We start from the raw sequence: 9,272 nt of genomic DNA on the forward strand, positions 1-9,272 counted from the left end.
AACTGTATAGGTTCCAGGGTGGGAGGCAGCAAGGAGCAGATGAATGATTTGACTAGCCGCTCGAAGCACTTCATGATGACAGAGGTCAGTGCTATCGGGCGATAGTCATTCATGCAGGTCATCTTGGTGTTCTTGGGCACAGGGATGATGGTGGTTCTCTTAAAGAAGGTGGGGAGTACCGACAGGCTGAGGGAGAGGTTGAAGATGTCACTGAAGACCGCTGCTAGTCAGCACAGCCCCTGAGGGCCCTACCTGATATAGGTTGTAAGGCCCAACCCTCGCAAGGCCAGGTGCCTTGCGAGGGTTGTTCTTTTGGAAGCAAAGCCTCACCTCAGCTACAGTTAATGTAGGCACACCACTGGCTTGGCCTTCAGGTAACTCCACTGCGGGGGGGTCACTGTCCTTTTAAAAGCGAGCGTAGAAGGCATTTAGCTTGTCTGGTAGCAGGACAGAGGACTGGGTCTCACTGTAGCCTCTCCCTTTGTCGTCTGTGATGGCTCTAAGTCCACTGCACATGCGGCTGGGGTCAGAGCCAACTGTAGCTGGACTCCACCTTGGTTCTGTAACCCCTTTACGCTGCTTTGATGGCCTTCAAAGGTTGAATCTCGCCTACCTCTACTGATCAGGGTTCCCGAGACTTAAAAGCGGCAGAACGGGCTCATCTTGGGCTAGTAAGTGTTGCAAAGAGTGAACGTTGACAGTCCTTATATGAGACAAGCCATAGTTGGAATACGACATTCTCTACCAGGGGTCTATTGGGTCATATACAACGTGCAGCCGATGTGTGAAATGGCTAAACTCACTCAAGTATACCTAGCCAAAAGTATGAGCATTTGTGATGTCATGCAATCTGTATGGACTTCTGCTTTGTTCATTGGGTTAAAATCAAGCCAAATGGAATGGAGGCGTTTTTTTCATGGTTTTAGGCTGGAACCTTAGTTCTACTGATGAATTAATTTATGCTTGAGTATAAAATGTTACTATATAGTAGTAGGAGTACAACGGTACTTAGGAATGTTTGGCTGGACCTGATGTTAGTTTCCTCCAGGATCACAATGACTGAGAGACTTGTTGCTCTTAGTTGTAACTGACTTAAAACGATTGTACTCGCTGTGAAATATATTATTGTTGCTTTCTTTTTCCACAGGTATACTCTTGCACTTTTGAGGTTCAATGCTGTTTCATTGTAACTTGTCTAACTACATGCTCTTATGGTTCTTCCCTTTGGGACTTATTTGGTTTTCACAATGTATGCTTCATGTTTGGTTACCCACAATGTTTGGGGCTATCTCGTTATGTTCAGTGACCTATGCACTTTTGTGAAGCTCTCTCTTGGAAGTCGCTTTGGATAAAAGCGTCTGCTAAATGCATAAATGTAAATATAGACAATTCTGTGCTTCGAACTTTGTGGCAACATTTTGGGGAAGGCCCTTTCCTGTTTTGGCTTGATTGTGCTCCTATGCACAAAGTGAGGTCCTTAGAGAAATGTTTTGTTGAGTTTGGTGTGAAAAAACTTGACTGGCCTGCATAGAGCCCTGACCTCCACCCTATTGAGCATCTTTGGGATGAACTAGAATGCATATTGCGAGCCAGGCCCTCTCGTCCAACATCAGTGTCTGACCTCACAACCCCCCTTCTCTCTCACACACACACACACACACACACACACACACACACACACACACACACCCACCCCGATGTATTATGTGACAAATACAATGTTCTGAATATAATAAACAATGATTGATTGATCTATACCCTGCAATATTAATATCATGAGCACATAACCCTTGGTTATGTCCAGGAGAGAAATATGCCTGTGATACTCAACTGGAGTGTAACAGTGCACCTGCAACTCACATTTGTGTAATAAATACATTGATTTTGTCTTGAACTGGTCTTGAACTCATCTTAACTATTCCTTTCATTGACTTGGTACTTTCAGAGCAATTGGGTATTAACTAATACGTCTTCACTAGTAATTTTTCAGAATGGGTAAAATATTTATGGGGATGAAGATGTTGCCCAACTCATTATAGGCCCACCTAGCCAAAGTTTTGTGGTAGTCGTCCAAATACTAATCCCAATTGCTGGGGAGATGCCATGGAACCTAATGGAGATTGTCCCCTATGAATATATTTTTTATTACATAATAATTATAATAATATTTAAAAAAACTTTTACGAACTTGTGCAGTGTCTCTAAAGCAAAGTGTGACGTATGTAGGCTACGCGTGGTTTGCGAACAAATCACATGTGATTTATTGTACACCTTTGCATTGCTGCAAGTTATTGCCTCTAAGTTGCTGTAAATATGTCAACGCACACGATGACTCGAGGCACAAAATCTGCCATTTTGCGGAGTGAAGACATCACAGTGGACAATTTGGCAAAGATTTTCAAGGTTTGTTACTTTCATGAATGTTACATTTTACAACCTAAAGCTAGATAGCTAGATAGCAGAGCTTGATCCTCCACGTGGTAGCTAGCTATGAGAATAGCTAACGAACGGTTCTTCTGACGTTCCTGGCTAACATTATTTCTCAATAACTTTTTTCAGATCACGCAATCAAGTCTTTACTTGACACATCAGAATGGAGTGTCTGTATTCCCACTAGAAGCTGGATTTTTCAGCTCTCTTTACCTGGATGACGGGGCCACCTTCCAGGTGATGGGTGATGATGTACCGGGGCCATTACCAAGCACCAACTCAACCCCTGTCTATTCAACCCCTGGACCAAATAGCGTTATACCTCGTTCTCATTTTCTCGAACTGCATTAGCTGCACGTTCATCGTCTCCTGCTACGAACCCCAGAATCTACCAGAGGTAAGGCTTTTAGAACGCACTGTTACAGTAATGTAAACCTAGCTAGATGGGCAACAACATATTAGACTTGTAGCATTGGTCTAAAAAGCTATTGAACTGGGATTTAAGTACAGTCTACAAAAGTGATCCTATGGTTCTCAATATGATTTCAGGTGCAGATTAGATTGTGTTTAACAGTATTCTGCACTCCTCTCCATTGACTATTGTAATTACATACAGGGACTTAACTTAACTTTTCCTGTTCGACCAAACATGTCTGTGTTCCCAAAGGACAATCTTTATTGGGCAACTGGAGGGGGAGAGGATTGTTCAGGAAAAAGCTCTGGTAATTCAATTTGAAGAATCAGAGGCCTGTGTGAAAATAATAACCAACAAAGTCAAAGAGGCCCTGGACACACAAGAAGATGTCTTCCTAACTGACAGTCAGGGGAATCTGCTTCTTGACACCTCTGGCACTAAAGGTTGGAACGTTTGAACATTTCTCTTACTCCAACTCTTAGTATGAAAACAAGCATGCCATCATGTGAATACAAATATTGGTATTGGGGGTTGATAGGAAATTGAACATTTTAGGTTTTAGAAACCCATGGGAGGCTATGGAATACAGCTGTAACTTGTCAAATATATAATGGTTGTGTTGCGTTAAAGTAAATTAACCAAACTATACTTTTTTATATATATAATAAAGTTATTGCATTATAATGTGTGGTATTCACTTAAATAAATAACTTAATTATTTATTTAATAACTTATCCCTAGAATAGACAGTGTACGATTTTACACCTGTCAGTTCTTTAACCTGTTTACGCTCCTGTTTCGCCCGCGAGACAAAAATGCTGCCTCCCCCTTCCTCAGTTACGACGCACTAAATTCTAAAAAATATATTTTTTAGACGCTACACATGTTATACATCGTTGGAAAGCTACGATTCTTGTGCTTCCATTGAAATAAACCAATTCAAGATCAAGTCGCAATAGCAAGCAAAGTCAACGTCTTTTTCCGGTGAACATTCCTTCAACAATGCCAAAGAAAAAAGTTGTACTCACCCTAAGTTGTTCAAATAGGTCCAGGTGTGCAAATCATGCCATCAAAACTTGATCTGCGTAAGTCCCAAGGGTTCAAAGTATCTAACCATGTAAAGTAATTCGTCCAAATACAATGTTTTACGTTCATGAATAGCCATTATCCTTTGTTTCATTATGCAAGTTAGCCGAAGGAAGAAACAACTTGTTCACATAAAAGTGTTATTTTCTCCGATTTATCAACGGAGTATTTACAAAATGAAGGTCTCAAAATGTCCGTTGAACCCTCCCCTTTTGATTGACACCTTGTTCGACCCAATAGGAGCTTCCATGCCCCGTTGACAGCCCTCTAAAGCCAACTAGGTCTGTGCGTCCTGCCCCCCCCCGCCCCCCCCCCCCCACACTCGTTCTAAACAAATTTCTCGAACTGGCTTCGACTGGCTCTGAAATTAGCTCGTTAGCCTTGTAGCTGACAGCTAGCTGAAAATGCCAATACCTCATTTGTATGCGTCTGTGGAGCCTTCAAAATAACAGTCGATTGCGCAATATGGTTGACAGAATCAGTGTTCTTTGTGCGCCAATCCTTGGAATCAGATAAAGCACTCCAATGTGTTCATGCTTCAGTTTTTGTGTTTCAGTATTACTAATTAGGGATTTAGCTATTATATATGATATTTCTAAGTACCAGAGATGGGCCAGAGATAACAATTATGAAAAATAATACCTTTTTATTTGACCTTGACCTTGGTTACAAAGGGTCATTTTGGAGTCTCCAAAAGACCCTTTTAGAAAATTCCTGGATGTACTCTTATAAAAACATGTGTCAAATATGAATATATTGTGGTATTATGTTTGACTTTTGATTTGAATTGGGTAAGGCTTCAACCTGTGGTCCAATTTAGTCTTCCAGATAATACCTACCACCTCTAGGCCTCTTCAGGCCTCTGTTTTCAAAACAAAATCTAGGCGGAAATAGAAATTTTCACTTTCCTTGTGTTCAAGCTTCTATTACTCAACACTAGAAGGACTGACAGGGGTCCTGACAACAGGGGACATAACTTCAGAGTGTCAGCTTTCAAAAGAGATCATTTACATGCATGTACTCCAAATGGTTCAAGAACAGCTTCCAATTTACTTTGGGTATGCTGTTTAGGCGTTTTCAGGCAAATTTAACAGGAACATGAAAAGGTTAATGATTAATGAGAACGGTATGCCTACAAATGTTTTCAAGCCTCATGCTGGCTGTGCAGTGCTTGTTACTTCTTAAATTAATGAGTTTGATAATGCAGGCAATTTCACATTGCCTCTGTTGGTTGTGTCTGTGTTCTGCCAAGATGTCTTGCATGAAGAGTGTTAGGTAGAATTCTCTACCATGATCAACTCTCACCTGGTCCCACATGCCATGGCAAAGTACAGCACTTCTGGGATGGTGATAACCACAAAAACAAAAATCTGCAACTTGGTGGAGATGCAGTTATTTACAACTTTTGTTATTTACAACTGATAATATCTCAAACATTGTCTAAAACTACAATAAACCAGACGCCTGTACATGACAGTGGGGTGTCAGAGAAATGTTGTTTTTTTTTGGGGGGGGGGCTATTTTACGGAATAACAAATACAAATAATAATAAAACTTAATATCTGGCTTACTTGTAAACCTCTTCATAAATTGTCAAATTATTCTTTATGGGCATGGTGGAATGTCCAACTACTTTTTTACTAAACCCATCAACCGCCAAAACATGGGTCACACCAAACATGCAGAGCTTTTAATTTTGGACCATATGCAATTTGTGTCCCACATATTCTGCATGGTAAGGGACCGGATTCAAGTTTCGTGCACCCTAAATGGAACAAAGAGAACGTGCACCCTAAATGGAACAAAGAGAACTTTTTTTAAATGTATGTAGGTCTAAAAAGGAAATCACTGCTAGACATCTAGCAGTGGCTAAAGATCTATCCCCCTATCCTGATCTTCACACGTATGCATCTCCCTTCATCAATTTATTTCTATAGTAAAGTATTTTATGCCTGCTGTATTAATATACATTTCAACTTGCCAAGTGTTAAGCTAATTGCCATGTTTAAATATGATTTTAGACATAGATAGGACATCAGCCTACCTGGAATTGAGCCTGGTGATAAGGTTTATGAATCTGTGCCAAGATTCTTCCCACTCGAACCTCCGATGCATGCACACCTTGTGATGCCAGATAGCCGGTCATCATTTTTCTACCGTAGGTTGGTCCAGTCTGTAAGGAAGAAAAATGTTGCCTGGTCAAATAATTGTCCAACTAATCTCAACTGAGTGAGAAAACTGTTATGAGTAGGCTACCCTTGCCTTTGAGTGTTCGGATGTAAAAGTATGTGAAATTGCCTGCATTATCAAACTCATTAATTTAAGAAGTAACAAGCACTGCACAGCCAGCATGAGGCTTGAAAACATTTGTAGGCATACCGTTCTCATTAATCATTAAAGAACTGACAGGTGTAAAATCGTACACTTACCTCAATTATAGCCTTTGAAATCGCCATCTCTGCTTCCTCATCTGAGATGTGTCTTGTTGTTAGCTCCCTTTCTGCGCGAAATCTGCGTAGACTTCGCTCTGAAAATCCCCTTTGCATGCCTAGTTCTGCTAAATGATTTGACACTTCTCTGTCAGTGCATCCATCTTGATACATGCCTAATATAATATTTTCGTACTGTACTAAATTATTAGCCATGTTGACAGATAAGTACTCGTAGATACAGTAACTCATTTATTTCGTGTGCGCACCTGCGCGGGAAATCTGGAATAGAGGGTCCGTGTACCTGGTGGGTCCGTGTACGTCCCTGGTTTTCGTATTTTGCAACCCACGTTGACAAATGCAAAATAAGGCTGTAATAGTATCGTTTAGGAATAGCCTACAGTTTATGAATTCAAACCCAAAGTTAAGTCTAACAACTTTTATTTCGTTTTTTCAACAAAAGAATAATAACCCATATAACAAAATGTTATAACGAGCCATTAATCGTTTCATTATGCTTGGTTTTCGTTATTTTGTATTGTTTTGGAATACTTGAAAGATACAAAAACGAATAGCCACTTACGCGGACCGTAGAGCTTAATGGGGCAAACTATAATAGACTGTTAAAAGGAAGTGTAGAGCCTTAAGCCAACCTTCAGGCTACACAGCTCTTACTTTGAAATATGTTTAATGGTGGCCCCTCCTTTCACCCCCCTTACGTATCATCTGTCTCCCCTTTGCTGATTTTGTGATGGGAATTGGGGAACGAAAACACTTGTAGGTGTGTCTCGCGAATTGCCAAGCGTCCATTGGTAGCGCATGGCTAAAATATTTGCTTTGCCGATTGCAAAATGTGATGGAAAAACGATTGGCCACAATATACCCTGACCGTGTGTCTCGCGAATTGCCAAGCGTCCATTGGTAGCGCATGGCTAAAATATTTGCTTTGCCGATTGCAAAATGTGATGGAAAAACGATTGGCCACAATATACCCTGACCCAAGTCACTACATGCCACTGTGTTGCAGCACGTAGAATAAACATGATGTTGCGGCCAAACAATTGAAACACCTCTCTGCGCTTATTCAAACTCATCTCGCTGCGCTTATTGAGAACTTTGAACTATGGAGATCGCTATTTCCAACAGAGAGGTATGCCATTTGGAATGTTAAAAGGTTGATCCAAAATCCATTCGAATTTCAGAGTCCTGAGTCTTTGCTTGAGTTGACGCTTAGTCCTGCAGAAGAAACCGAGTTGTTGCAGCTCAGCTGCGATCGCACTCTGCAAAGACGCTATGGATCTGAGCTTATCATCATTCTGGATAAGCATTTCGTCAGAATATCCTGTCCTCAGTAGGGCCTGTATTTCTTTGCTCATTCCTTTCACTACTACATATATGTGCGAATTGGGGTCCGTGTACTTTGCGGCCAATGGATTTTCGTTTTGAAATAAGAAAACAAAAATCGGGAAACAAGCTGTTTCCCGACTACCACTTAGAAATAGGAAAACAAAAAAACGACCCGTTATCTGATTTTCTTTGATGTGCTTAAACATGGAAATCGGGAATTAAAATAGTGTGTGGAAATCTTCTTTCTCAATTTTGCGTAGATTTTTGTGTTGTGACCCCGAAGTTGCTCCCACCAGCTTGACAGTCACATATTCAGGATGTCAGCAGAGGGCGCATAGCAGAGCAGATGAACGATAAAATTGCTCGCAGAGCAATGCAAAATTGGATTACATCGGACTGAAGCATGGTTCCAGAGTCTCATCAGCCACCTCACAAAATAAAGAAGGTTCTACACCAAATTTGAATATTTGGTGAGAAAAGTAAGAAAGTCAGCGACCGGATATATGTTATAAATTATTTTAAAGTGAGTCTCTTTGACGTTTGGGGAAATGGGCCATTTAATGAATTTTATGTTAGTTTTTTTTATGGACAATGCAACCATATTCGGAACCTATACACACAATCCTCTGTTATCAAAAAATATTTAGATTTCAAAGCATCACTAATATATGTATTATTACATTTACTGTCAAATAAAGTACAATCATTAATAAAAACATTTAGTAAAGTTGGTAAGGGTCTTATTCTTACATATAACAATGTGCTTTGAACTAACTGTAATAATGGTATCGGTATTGCTTTACAGATCTTGTTGTATTCTCTATAAGTACAGTTTAAATTATATTTGTCGAAGAAAGCTATATATTACAAAAGGTTACCAGACATCTATAACATCATTCACAAACACAATGCCCTTTTCATACCAATCATATTTAAACAATGATTTCCTATTGATTACAATGACCCTATTGTTCCATAAGGCTGAAATGTGTTAAGATAGACATTTTTAGGCTCGAAGTTGATAGGCTCGACATTTTTAAGCTCGAATTTTTGGGGGGGCTCAAATTTGAGCAACCTAAATTTCCGAGTCTTGAATTTTTGGGTCCGATTTTTTTTTTTCATTGAAATATGTGAATTCGTGTTGTTTAAATTATTCAAAGTATTCAATGCCTTTTAAAATTCAAAAAATGTCACTGATTTGCTTCCATACAAATGGCAGCGCGCCCTCTGCTGACATCCTGAATATGTGACTGTCAAGCGCGTGGGAGCAACTTCCGGGTTTTCACAACACTAAAATCTATGCAAAATTGAGAAAGGAGATTTCCACACACTATTTTAATTCCCGATTCTCATGTTTAAGCACATCAAAGAAAATCAGATAACGGGTTGTTTTCCGTTTTCTATTATCGAAACAAAAAACGGAAAATAGGTAGTTTTCCGTTTTTTGTTTTCCGTTTTCTAAATGGTAGTCAGGAAACAGATCTAATCCGTGTAAATCCGTGTATCATTCGTTCTTTCATTTTTCAATTGAGAAACCAAAAACGAGAAACGAAAAACGATTGTTT

General features: G+C 39.9%; 1 long non-coding RNA gene across 1 annotated transcript; it reads left to right on the forward strand.

Annotated features, from left to right (window-relative positions):
- The first annotated feature begins 2,223 nt into the window (after nucleotides 1-2,223).
- Nucleotides 2,224-3,492, forward strand: LOC134018190 (uncharacterized). The gene is made up of 3 exons (XR_009929884.1): nucleotides 2,224-2,403; nucleotides 2,560-2,827; nucleotides 3,098-3,492. It is a non-coding gene; the product is annotated as an uncharacterized LOC134018190 (long non-coding RNA).
- Nucleotides 3,493-9,272: the final 5,780 nt, after the last annotated feature.

The sequence above is a fragment of the Osmerus eperlanus genome, chromosome 4 (genome assembly GCF_963692335.1).
Source record: "Osmerus eperlanus chromosome 4, fOsmEpe2.1, whole genome shotgun sequence".
Lineage (NCBI taxonomy): Eukaryota > Metazoa > Chordata > Actinopteri > Osmeriformes > Osmeridae > Osmerus > Osmerus eperlanus.